At 41.2% G+C, this 14,016-nt stretch overlaps 1 protein-coding gene across 1 annotated transcript in view; it reads right to left on the bottom strand.

The window, feature by feature from the left end:
- Window positions 1–13,606, bottom strand: part of EXOC2 (exocyst complex component 2) — a 273,565-nt gene extending 259,959 nt beyond the window's left edge. Inside the window, exon 1 of the mRNA XM_037070417.1 lies at window positions 13,471–13,606. The gene's annotated coding sequence lies outside the window, so the exon portion shown is untranslated. The remainder of the gene's footprint in view (window positions 1–13,470) is intronic.
- Between the last annotated feature and the right edge of the window lie 410 nt (window positions 13,607–14,016).

The raw sequence follows: 14,016 nt of genomic DNA, 5'->3' as shown, positions 1-14,016 counted from the left end.
TTATGATGTGCTTTGGTGTGTTCCTTCTTGGGTCCACCTTCTTTGGGACTCTCTGAGCTTCCTGGATTTCCTAGAAGTCTATTTCCTTTGCCAGACTGGAGAAGTTCTCCCTTATTATTTGTTCAAATAAGTTTTCCACTTGTGGCTATTTCTTTTCCCCTTCTGGTACCCCTATAATTCGGATGTTGGAACGTTTAAAGATGTCCTGGAGGTTCCTAAGCCTCTCCTCATTTTTTTAAATTCTTGTTTCTTCATTCTTTTCTGGTTGGATGTTTTGTTCTTCCTTCTGGTCTACTCCATTGATTTGAGGCCCAGTTTCCTTTCCATCACTATTGGTTTCCTGTGCATTTCCCTTCATTTCAATTAGTTTAGCCTTCATATGTTCTTCTAATTTGTGACTATAATCAACCAGTTCTGTTAGCATCCTAATCACCAGTGTTTTGAACTGTGCGTCTGAGAAGTTCGCTATTTCTTTTTCGCTTAGAGTTAGGACTTCCGCCAAGATGGAGGCGTAGGTGGAAACACTGTGCCTTCTCCCACAACAAGTTTGAATACAACAAAGGTTTGGTAAACAAAGACGCAGCCAAAGAACAGAAAATTGAACTATACAAAGTCTGACAACAATGAACCATTCAACTGGACTGGTAAGGGGGCAGAGCCAGCAGTGGAGCAGGGTCAGGCAAGAAAGATCCCCTGACCCAGGCGCGCAGGCAGCCGGGGTAGCAGCAGGTAGCACTGCAGACCCAGTGAGGGTGCTGGGCAGGCTGGCCCCGGTCACACATTCTCGCACAGATAAACCAGCAGAGGAGTGAGCAGTGAGACGGACCTCACAGGCCCCAGCAGGAGAACCCAGTGAGTGTGCAAAGTGGCACAAACTGAGGTCACACATTCACGTACAGTGGGACGGGCATGCGGCCCCAGAGGCTGGAGGCAGCAGACCGGACCGCCATTGCTCCCCTTTGACCCCACCCCCACATACAGCATCACAACCCAGTGACTGAGTTGCCCCGCCCCGGTGAACATATTGGGCTCTGCTCCTCATATGTAACAGGCACGAACAGTCCAAAATATGACTCAAGAAGAATTTACTATACTATTTATCATTATTTTAGAGGTTACTCTTTCTACTTATTAACAGAAACTTTGCTGAAAAACAGTATGCTGTGTTACACCTGCTACAGTCTTATACATATATGTCTCTTGACTGCATCACTTCTTCTGTGCTTTAATTTTATCTTGTGCTGTTTTACAAGTTTAATGTACCCTAGACATACAGTGTTTATAATGTACAGTAGTGACCTAGGTCTCCACATTGACTCATCACTCACTAGCAACTGCCAGTCCTAATAAGCTCCATTCATGGTAATTGCCTTTCACAGGTGTACCATAATTTATTTTTATAATCATATTTTTGCTGTACCTTTTCTATGTTTAGGTATGTTTATAAATACAAATGTCATTCTGTTATAATTGCCTACAGTATTCAGTACAGTAACACGCTGTACAGGTTTGTGGCCTATGAGCAAATAGGCTATACCATATAGCCTAGGTGTGCAATAGGCTGTAACACCAAGGTTTGTATAAGTGCACTCTGTGATGTTTGCACAAAGACAAAATTGTTCAATGGCGTATTTCTCAAAACGTATTCCCACCTTTAAGTGCACAAGATCGTACTGAAACTCAGGGTTAAAAGTAGTGCAAAAAGCAATAAAACAACAATAAAATACACATATTAACTCCTCTGGAAAATGTCAGTGGCCTAGACTTTCTAGCCCTAGACTTCATCAATAATAACAATAATAATAACTTTCTAGCCCTAGAATGCATCAATAATAACAACTCCATTCTGTCAAGACCATGGGGAAGATAGGGAAATGAAGAAACTGAACAATGCAAAATCCCAACTGATATTGAGTCTACACATGTTTACTTAAATAACAAAATACCTAATCATCTCTCAACAAGAATGTTCAGGAATGACAGAGGAATAAAAATCAAGAAACTATTGCTAAGCCATTTATAATGAAAGAATCAGAAAAAAAACATACTGTCCTAAACTTATGTTACTACATAAAAAACAAAGTTTCATTTGTCTCAGCACGTGAAATCTATATGATGAAATAAGCCAATTATCATTGCTGACAAATATAATAACTACAGTAAACAGGCATGCTAAAATCAAGGTAGATTCTCAAAAATAAGTCAAGGAATCAACTGTCAGCTTAAATTGGTTAATTTTATTAAAGCTGCTAAACATGACAGTATGTCATATAACTCCCAGATGCAGAGTTGAATTAATGTGACCCAAATTTTTTATAACAGCTTTCCCAATTTCTAAAAATACATGAACATTGTCACTTATCTTAAATTTTCTGCTTTACTTCTCTAGCTCTACCTCAAAAGAAACTTCTTCAAGGCCATATATCTGACATAGTGAAAGCAAAATCATCACAGGGCTCAGCAGTATCACTAACACTTCTGAGCTGAGAGGGATTTAAACAGGCAGATGCTATGTAAAGTGCCTGTTAGGAGAGACCTGGTGCAAAGCTGCAACTGCAACACAGCTGTGAGGGACTGAAGCTGCTAGCTATGGAATCAAGTTTAGGAGGCCCAATTCTGGCATCCGAAATAAATTAAAGTAAACAGTCTTGCTCTCTCTCATCTACCCTGTTAGCAGCCTCTGGGCTGAGTGGAGACCACACACTCAGACCACACAGCGCCTGCTGAACTCCTCGCATGCAACATCTACAAGCTGTCACTCAGCAGCACCAAGAGGGAAGAAGGGGTAGGAGTGGGGGGACCTGGGGAAAGAAGTGGGGGAGTTGGAGAGTGAGAAAAGGAAAGGGAGAGAGGGGGAGGGGAGACAGGAGAGTCTCCTCTACTTACAGCTGGATAGAATGTGTGGTTTGGAGAAAAAGGAAAAACCTCCCTGAGAAAACAAGCTGGTCATGGCCTTGTGTAGCCTTGACCTATATTCCCACATACCAATTTAGCAGTTGATGAAGGATTAACAAAGCATCCATTTAACATCAATTAACCTCCTACCCATCACAGGTCAAAAGAGAAAATTACCACTATAAAGGCATTTCATTAAAACAAAGACGAAAGGCCAGATTTTCTCATAATTTATAATAATTACTTAAATAAATGCATTTTCTTTAGATTTATATTATATTGGTATTAACTCATCTGCCTCTTCTCCTTCAATGAAGCACATGATAAATTTAAAGTGTTTCTTCAAAATAGGTCAGAAATTTTTAATTTTATAATTTGTCCATATTTCATTGTAGCACAATCTTTGATTTTTTCAAAATATTTACTGGCAGAATAAAAGATAGCAAATTATTTTTTAACATAACTTCGGACTAAAAATACATATAAAAACAACTAGCAGCAATAATATTAAGGAAAACAAAAACATAAAATGTAACCACAAAAATAGGTTTAGAACTTTTTACTATTCAGTTAAGAAGAATTTTGCTGATTTAAATAGCAGACAAGAAATGTCAGCAAAAAGAGTAAGTGTCTTACCCTGTCAAGTCTCCAAAGGCTCAGCTCAGCTAAAGGGATTAACGCCTGGAGTTAAAAATAAGGAAGTTCTGATTCACTGAAGACTTGGAGAATCATCACCAAATAGATCAAAGAAAGCCTCCAATATTAAAGCAATATTCTATTAGAGCAAGCCGTAGAAAAGTAAAAGTTTCCCCCCAAGAAAACACTAAAAAGAATTTTAAACTTCCAAACTCCACATCTCCCCATGCCACTCAAATTTGCAAATGAGAGCAAACCAGAAAGGTGGAATTCCACAATGCCAGCCCATTCCCACTAAGTGAGAATCTACACTTCAGCCACTTGTGTTAACACTAAAGTTTGAGAGGCACTATGTAGACATAGCCAGTCCAGAGTCAGCTTGGATCCAAAGGACTCCAGAAAAATCTAGTTGCAGAGTTGCCTAGTGAGTTTCCACAATAAAAGTACATTCAACTAGTATCTTAAGCCTCCCAACAACATAATCAAACTATTGAATTCACCACATCTTCCTTCAGTCATGTTCAACCTATCTGAAGATAGTCTTGCCCCTTGGGTCTGGGCTGAGCTAGCCCCAGAGGCACCTTCCAGAAAAATTGAGGAAACATTCTTAAAGAATGGTAATTTACTTCCTTCAGTTTTCTGTAAACTCAGATTCTATTATTCCTGAGTAGAATCAAGGTTAAGTTATATAAGCTCTGTCACACATTTTACCAGCTAGCAGCACAGGGTGGGACAGACAAGTCTTAGTAACAGACTCATGAACTCTTTGGTACAGTTTCTCTATTACTCATTTCTCTTCTGCTCCATCTCAAAATCATAATTAACAAAAAATAGCAATCTGAAAGAATCCATGGCATACAAATTTGTACTACAAAGATTCTCTGGGTCTCAAAAGGGACATCTGCAGAAAGGAAGCATTGAATAGTTAAAGCCACAGCTCCCCTGCTTTCCTGGCTTTCTCTTTCCTTCATTACTCCTATAAACAAAATAAAACTAAAGTATACTGTTTTTAAATAAAAGCAGAAGTATTTATGTTTTAATTCATTTGAAAAAAACCCAATGATTTAAAAAAGTAATGATAAATGACAGTCAATTTTAAAATGTTTTTGGGGGGATACGGAAAAAACTTTCACTCCTGCTACAATACTTGGAGCTAAGGGTTTAAAGAAAAGAAACCGTTCATGAGGTGACTGGGAAAGAATACTGAAAGCAAGATAGTCCACAGGGGAAAAGTCTGACAATCTGGCTTTCCAGAGCTCCCACATTAACTGATCTGTTACATAAGTACTTGATTACCCAGTTCTTCTTTTAAAAGCACTGGGTTTCATCTTAATTAAAAATGTTAGTTAAAGTCTTCTTTATTTCTCAGGAACCATAAAATCATCTGCCTCAGCAGGCCAATTGCCTTTACTACATTTCTCAGCCAAAAGCTATAGGTCTAAAAGTGGCTGGTCCTCTAACTCATTCCACTAGGTATTAATGACCTATCAACAACTGGGTGAACAAAATATTACTTCTTGATATGTTAGAAAACATAACTTTCCAAAAAATGTTTTTTCCACAAGAAAGAGAGACCACCTGAACAATATTATCAAATAGAATTGATTCCTACTTTTGTTTAGTCCACCAAGATTTGGGAAAGAACAGAGAGGAATTTTAACAGGGAAATGTTAAGTCAAAGGAGGATGATACTTTTTTATTGTTATTGCTTTTCTGATTTGCTTTATTGTCTGTCTCTAAACATGCTTAAAGGCTCACAGGGAGAAGACTTTGGCAAGAGAAGAAGAAGTGAGTGGACTGCTCCAAAAGGCAGAAGTGGACGGGATACAGAACCCAGGTTCAAGGAACATCTTAACGTAAACACAATCTCTTCCAGTGTAACTGGAGAAAGAGAAAAGTTTTTTGGGGGGAAAAAGCATGGGATTCTTCCCTGATAGTTCTGTAAATACTGAAGTTGCTGGCAAGATAATCTACTAACAGTACAGATTACATGAAAGGATGAGGGGTTTTGAGACAAGTGAAAAATGCTTCAAAGGGATTCTGCAAAGAACAGAATCAGGGGGCTTCTGGTCAAGATGGAGGCGGAAGTAGACACACTTTGCCTCCTCACACAACCACAAAAAGAGTTACAACTAATCTCACAACAAAAAAAAAAAAACCACCCAGAACTGTCAGAAAATTGAAGCACTGGAAGTCCAACAACCAAGAATTTAAAGAAGCCACAATCATCCAGATGGGTAGGAGGGGCGGAGAGGTGAGGACACACAGTGAGGCACCGAGAGGCAGCTGAATGTGCACAGGCGGCCCCACATTCATGTGTGGTTGATAAAACTCTGGAGGGATACCTTGGGAGTGAGTAATCCCAGCCCCAGGCCAGACTGCACAGCCCAGGGTTCCAGTGCCGGGAAGATAAATCCTTGTAACTTCTAGCTGTAAAAACCACTGGGGGTTGGGACAGCAGAAGAAACAGGTAGACTTTCAGGAAACTTCCCTTAAAGGGCCGGAATGTTCATAAAACATGCAAACTCACCCATTCTGGGATTCAATACCTGGACAACAGTTGGAAGGGTGCTAGTCACATAAGGGGAGTGGGTGAAGTGACTAGAAACAGGAGAATGCTCGGTACACCCCCAGAAGCCAGAAGATACGGGCAGCGGCACAGTCCCCTCTCCCCACACAGATCCACAAAGCAGTAAAGCAGTTGCCGTAACCTGGCGATTACCTAAGGCTCCACCCCGTACAATTTCCTGGGGCCTTTTACAGGGAGTCAAAGCAGCTCTCCTAATACACAGCAACAAACACAGTGAGGCTGCTAAATTGAGGAGACAAAGAAATATGGCCCAAATAAAAGAACAGAACAACACCCCAGAAAAATGGAGACAGCCAACTTATTAGATGCAGAGTTCAAAATACTGGCGATCAGTATGATCAAAGAACTCATTGAGTATGACAAAAACATAATGAAAGAAATGAAGTTATACTAAGTGAAATAAAGAAAAGTCTACAGGGAACCAACAGTGGAGAGGATGAAGCTGAGAATCAAATCAATGATTTGGAAAAAAAGGAAGAAAAAAGCATTTAATCAAAAGAAGAAAAAAGAATTTTTAAAAAATGAGGACAGGCTTAGGAACCTCTGTGACAACTTTAAACGTACCAACATCTGAATCATAGATGTTCCAGAAGAAGATGAGGAAGAGCAAAAAATTGAAAACTCATTTGAAAAAATAACAAAAGAAAACTTTCCCAGTTTGATAAAGGAAATAGACATACAAGTCAAGGAAGCACTGAAACCCAAAGAGAACCACACCAAAACACATAGTAATTAAAATGCCAAAGGTTAAATATAAAGAAAGAAACTTAAAGGCAGCAAGAGATAAGCAGAGAGTTATCTACAAAGGAGTTCCCATAAGACTATCAACTGTTTTCTCAAAAACAAACAAACAAAAAAAAACTGCAGGCAAGAAACGACTGGCAAGAAGTATTCAAAGTATTAATACTAAAGTATTAAGACAAAAAAGTATTAAGACAAAGTATTAATACAAAGTATTAAGACAAAAAACAAGGACCTACAATCTAGATTACTCTATCCAGCAAAGCTACCATTTAGAATGGAAGGGCAGATAAAGTCCTTCCCAGATAAGGTCAAGTTAAAGGAGTCACCAAGCCATTATTACATAAAATGTTAAAAGGACTTATTTATGAGAAAGATCAAAACTATGAACATTAAAAGGGCAACAAATTCATAACTATCAACACTGAATCCAAAAAAAACAAAACAAACTAGGCAAATAAATACAGCAGGAACAGAATCATAGATGTGGAGATCATTTGGAGGGTTATCAGCTGGGAGAGGGAAGGGAAGAATGGGGGAGATGGTGCAGGGATTAAGATACATAAATGGTAGGTCAAAATAGACAGGGGAAGTTTAAGAATAGTATAAGAAATGAAGAAGCCAAAGAACTTATATGCATGACTCACGGACATGACCTAAGGGAAGGGACTGCTGGAGGGAAGGGGATACTGGGTTGAGGGGGGCAAATGGGGGAAAAATTGGGACAACTGTAATAGCATAATCAATAAAATATATTTTAAAAAGAAAAATAGAGAGTAAAAGAAAGAACAGAACCAAACGCTGAGGAGGAAAACTCTAGAAAAGTCTTTGATGGCCAGTTGAAATTGGTGAACATGAACTTATAGAGGTACAAATCTATACACTAGGATTTTCCCTTGCTGGTCTCAGCAATTCAGTTCAATCATCACAGAAGGTAAGGAACTGAGATGATCCCGGGCTAAGAATTTGACAGCAAGAGGATACAGATGGATACAGGTATGAGAGTGACCAAAGATGTGATAAAAGAGCAGTCAGTTGTAATTGAGGTAACTGAGTGGGGTTTAGAAAGATGAAAGACCATATGTAAGCAACAAGCAGTAGGTCTGAGCTTTGAGTTTTAGAAGTGGACCAGTTTCATGTTGGGGGACATCAGTTCTACTCCCCCACCCCAAGCACATCTCAGGCAATTATTATACACTCTGTGGCTCCAACTCTCAGTGGACTCTACTTTCACCTTTTATCCCTTCCAGTTGTTAGTTTCTCTTCAGGCCTCACTATCCCTGTTCCCTCACACTGCTATGCCTCTGAAAGTAGTCCCTTTATTAAAATCTTCTTATTGGAACTATGGAGGAATTCTGATTCCTGCTGAGACCCTGATTTATCCAGATACTCATTATGTCAATCACATGGGGCTTTCATTAAAATTAAACTAAAGTTAGATATTCCTAGCTTTTTGTCTTGTCTTTGAATAAAGTTATAATACAATAAACTTAAATCATATACCCTCCAAAATCACAGAACTCTGTAAGAAGAAAAAGGGTTAAAAAAATTCGTCAAAGATGAAACTAAGGGCCAAACCAGCCAAAAGCAGCACAGCTAGCAAGTAACAAAGGGAGAACTCATTCAGTGTAGCACAATGATTACTAATGCTAACTGTGTGCCAGGTAACATTCTAGGTGCCTGCTTGGATCCACTTTGTGCCATATATATTCTAATTAACTAAAATCCAGGTTTCCCAAGCCCAGGTGTCCACTGTTCTTTCTATTATTGACACAAAGATTTACTGTAAAGGAGAAATAGTGAGCAGAAGAAATTACTAAAAACAAAATCATAGATAAGGCAAACTGCATGGCCCACCCCAGTAATAAGTTAAAAAATGTTCATAAAGTTTCAAATTTCTGTGCCTGACCTTTAAGTCACTCCATTATTCAAAATGAACTCACTTAACCAGTCAGTGGGCCTTTCTTCTTATTGTGCTGCCCAAATGCTCACTTGTCTTTCCTGTGAAGGAACACATCCTTCCCCTTAAGGTCTGACTTCCATGGAGCCTTCCCAATTACTGTACCCCAACAGATCCCTCCCTCTAAATTGTTGCTGTTCTTATAATACTACAATTTCATTTTTAGCTATTCTTTGAGAGGGCATAAATGCCCCCTTAGAATCTAGGCTAACATTACTTTATTCCTAGTGTGTGTCAGGCATATGCTAAAACTGGGAAATACAAAATGACTGAGACTAATACCTGTCCAGCAAGAGCTTTGTCTTTTGACAGATATATAAACACCAGTAACAGCCACAGCCCCTAAGACAACTCATGGATAAGACAAGTGCTAAGTGATTATAAAATTCACTGAGTTAGAAATTTTCAAAGCAAAAAGAACTCTTAGAAATAATCAATGCCCTGGCTGTGTGCCTCAGTGGATTGACTGCAGGCCTTTGAACCAAACGGTCACTGGTTAGATTCCCAATCATGGCACAGGCCTGGATTGCAGGCCAGGTCCCCAGTGGTGGGTACACATGGGAGGCAACCACACACTGATGTGTCTCTCTCTCCCTACCATCCCCTCTCTCTAAAAACACATAAATATTTTTTTAAAGAAATAAGCCCTGGCTGGCAGAGCTCAGTGGATTGAGCATGGGCCTGCGAATCAAAGGATCGTGGTTCGATTCCCAGTCAGGGCACATGTCTGGGTTGCAGGCCAGTTCCCAGCAGGGTACACACTAGAGGCAACCATACATTGATATTTCTCTCCCTCTCTCCTTCCCTTCCCCTCTAAAGATAAATAAATAAAAGTTTTTTAAAAAAGAAATCAAATAATCTAGCTTTACGTATCCTCTGAGTATAGAATAATGGAGACTGAAGCCCAAAGAGGCTAGGTAATTCAGCCCAGGCTACGGCACAGATGGGTAGTTTCTTTGACTTCTCAGCCAAAATACTTTTTACTGTAATTTTCAAACTGAAGCTCAAGGACACCTGTGCGCCCACAGCTTCAAGATTCATAATTTCGACTTCCAGCCAAGATGGAGGCGTAGGTGGAAACAATGTGCCTCATCGCACAACCAAAATTAAGGACAACAAAGAGTTAGAAACAAAAACACAACCAGGACAGACAGAAAATTGAACTGTACGGAAGTCTGACAACCATTCATCCAGAACAGTAAGAGGGGCAGAGTGGGTGGCCAGAAGAAAGGGGTCATAGCAGGAAAAAGTGGTGGCTGGCAGGCTCCAGGTGCCGGGAGGAAACAAGCATACCCAGTGAGATATGCAGATAAGCCAGGCAAAAATGGGCAGCGAGACTGAAGCTGCAACCCAGAGCTCCAGCAACCAGAAATAAAGCCTAAAAGTACTGATTGAAAACACTTGTGGGGGCTGAGGTGCAGTGAGTGACTCCCATCCTCACAGGAGAGTTCGAAGCGGGGACCCGCGGGGTCCTAGGCCATACACAGGTCCACCCACCCAGGAACCAGCACCAGAGGGGCCAGTTTGCTTGTGGGAAGCTGTAGAGGTGACTGGGATCCGAGAGAGAGACCAAAGCAGGCGCCATTGTTCCCTCTCTCACCCCACCCCCACATACAGTGTCACAACCCAGTGATTGGGTTGCCCTGCCCTGGTGAACACCTAAGGCTCTGCCCCTCATATGTAACAGGCACGTTAAGACCAAAAAATTATGGGTCAAACTAAAGAACAAATCAAAGCCCCAGAGCCAATACTTTTAAGCAACCAAGGGATAGCCAACCTATCAGATGCACAATTCAAAACACTGGTGATCAGGATGCTCACAGAACTGGTTGATTTTAGTCGCAAATTACATGAAAAAATGAAGGCTACATTAAGTAAAATGAAGGAAAAGGCACAGGAAATGCAATAGTGATGGAAAGAAAACTGGGACTCAAATCAATGGAATGGACCAGAAGGAAGAAAGAAACAACCAAACAGAAAAGAATTAAGAAACAAGAATTCCAGAAAATGATGAGAGGCTTAGGAACCTCCAGGACATCTTTAAACGTTCCAACATCCGGATTATAGGGGTACCAGAAGGGGAAGAGGAAGAGCAACAAGTGGAAAACTTATTTGAACAAATAATAAAGGAGAACTTCCCCAGTCTGGCAAAGGAAATACACTTTCAGGAAGCTCAGACAGTCAAGAAAAAGTTGGACCCAAGGAGGAACACACCAAGGCACATCATAATTACATTAGCCAAGATTCAAATGAAGGAGAGAATCCTAGAAGCAGCAAGAGAAAAGAAGACAGTTACCTACAAAGGAGTTCCCATAAGACTGTCAGCTGATTTCTCCTAAGAGACCTTATAGGCAAGAAGGGGCTGGAAAGAAGTATTCCAAGTCATGAAAAGCAAGGGCCTACATCCAAGATTGCTCTATTCAGCAAAGTTTTCATTTAAAATGGAAAGGCAGATAAAGTGCTTCTCAGATAAGGTCAAGTTCAAGGAGTTCATCATCACCAAGCCCTTATTATATGAAATGTTAAAGGGACTTATCTAAGAAAAAGAAGATAAAAAATACAAACAGTGAAAGGACAGCAAACTCACAGTTACTAACAACCACACCTAAAACAAAAGCAAACTAAGCGGACAGCTAGAACAGGAGTGGAGCCACAGAAATGGAGATCACATGGAGGGTTAGCAACAGGGGAGTGGCAGGAGGAAAAGGGTGGGGGAAGGTACCGAGGATAAGTAGCACAGACTGTGGGGAAAAAATAGATGGGGGGAGGGCAAGAGTAGTGTGGGAAATGTACAAGCTAAAGAACTTATGACACATGGACATGAACTAAAGTGGGGGAATGTCGGTGGGAGAGGGTGTGCAGGGTGGAGGGGAATGAGGGGGGTGGAATGGGACAACTGTAATGGCATAATCAATAAAATATATTATAAAAAAGAAGATTCATAATTTCTCTACAATTGCTTTAAGTTTATGTGTTTATACCAATAATTGTTATTTTAAATTAACATAAAGTGAATCATGTGATTATAAATAAACACTACTACACTACTGGATTCACCAGACACTCCAGGGGATCCATGAACATATTTCCCAGGGCTGTGAACAATTCACATTCCAGCATACTGCTTAGCAGAGTGGTCAATGTTATTTCCCATTCCAGTCAATTTCAAAATCCTCTCTACTCAAAAATGACCTAAAACTCATCAATTCAATGAACAGTTAAGCTCCTACTATGTGGTAGGTGCTATACTGGGAATCCTGGTTAGATGAAGAGGAGTAAGCTGGAAAATGGGTGGAAAAGTGATTGAGAAACTAAGTGTATAACCAATATTGCCTATACGGCTTAATGCTGCCACTTTCTGACACTAGAAATTGTCCAGAATCCTTTGTTAGAAGACTGTCTCTGCCAACTTTTTGAGTACCAATTTCTTTTTTCGTGTTTTGTATAACAAGCTCTCAAATAGTTGTAGAATAGAAATTTAATATAGCAGGTTAACAATAGTCTTTTCAAAAGAGAATAGTTCAAATTATATTTAGTACAGGGAATTAAATGGTTGACAAGAAAAAAATCATTTTCTGAATCTCCCAAGTGTTTTTCCAAATTATAATGGGAGATCCTCTGCTTCTCTGCTTAAAATGATTGTTCCTACTTAAACAGAACATTTTAGTTGTAAGCACATCATCCTCTTTCCATTATCACCCTTTGAGTCAACAACTTTCAGCACACAGGTGACCCTTTTGGATTTTAGTTCTTTGTTATTAGTGACTTACACTGAATCTGCCCAGAGTGTACTAATATATTATTAATCATTGGGAGATAGAGCCACATTAACTAGAGTTAGAACTAGATTCCCAATATAGTGCTCTCAGATGATTTATTTAATTAAGATGTGGTTGATTTTTACAGGATTTTTCTAAAGTTTTCCTTGTCGGTTTACTCAGATTCATAAAAACAATGAAACAAATTTTCTCATACTTATTGGTATGATTAACCTTCAGCGACTAAACCTAGCTTATTCCCATTTAAAAACAAGTTTTCTCAAGAACTAGTTGTTGGAATCAAGCAGTGTCTCTACTAAATGTTGAAGAAGAGGTTAACTGTGGGTGGGTGCGCCGCCCCAGAACCTGACCATGCAGGGTCTCAATGACAGCTGAACAGTAACCTGACTTGAGGCTAGTCCCGTCACTCCCGTGTTGTTTCCACAGCAGCTATCTACCTCCAGAGGAACCGAACCCGTCACAGGAAAATGCTTAAGACAGTGACAGGCGCCTAGGAAACGCCCAGTCAAGCTCTATACTGTGGCGAACATAAGCAGAACGTGCCTCACACTCGCTCTGCACCAACGTATTCGCACTGCACCAACACATTCTGGAGCCCAGTCAGTGACAATAGCTCAGGGGCGCAAGGAGGCGGAGACGCAATGCCGGACCCCTCAAAGGTCAGAGTTGGGGGGGGTCGGGGCCCCGCGCTGCGCGAAGGCAGCGGAAACACTGCGCCGCTCCTCCTCCCTTCGTGGGACAGAGGTTTGACGACAATCGCCTGCCGCCTGCCACTCCCACCCACTGCACCACCAGTCGGGCCCGCAGCCCCGCCTGTTTGCGCCTGTCGGGTTGGCCCTCAGCCAGAGCGTCCAGGCTCCAACACATACCTCATCCCACCTGCCGCCCCTCTGGCACGCTCCAACAGGGTCCCGGCCGCTCACGAAGCACTCTCGGGTGGCAGCCAGCAACCGCTTACCCTCCACTTCCGCCCACCAGGAGTGCCGAGGGAGTCGATCCGCGGCGTAGCGGAGCGCCGAGTTTCTGATAGAAGGAAACTGGATGGGGCGAGAACGGGGCGTGAACGGGGCGGGGACCTGGGGTGTAGAGCGGAGGAGGCACGGATCGTGCTTACAAACCGAGGCTGTTGGAGGTAAGGTGACTCTTAAAAGCCAGAGGACGCTGGAAATTATTGAGGAGAATGCCACACTACTGCGTGATGATCCTGAGAGCCGATCGTTTAAATTCAGCTAACACTCCTGTGGCATAGGCGCTAGATGTAGAAAGATGGATGACGTGCATTCACCTTTCAGGGTCTCCCTGGTCTGAGCATAGCCCGTGGTATGGCAAGGAGTCTCTCAAGGAGCTACTGCACAGTTTAGGCAGGAAATGACGTGGGGATGGCAGAAGGTGGTGCCGGGAAAATGACAAAATAC

This window comes from Sturnira hondurensis, unplaced genomic scaffold (assembly GCF_014824575.4).
Source record: "Sturnira hondurensis isolate 20B ecotype Veracruz unplaced genomic scaffold, ASM1482457v3 Scaffold0001304, whole genome shotgun sequence".
Classification (NCBI taxonomy): Eukaryota; Metazoa; Chordata; class Mammalia; order Chiroptera; family Phyllostomidae; genus Sturnira; species Sturnira hondurensis.
This window is presented reverse-complemented; position numbering and strand designations above follow the sequence as displayed.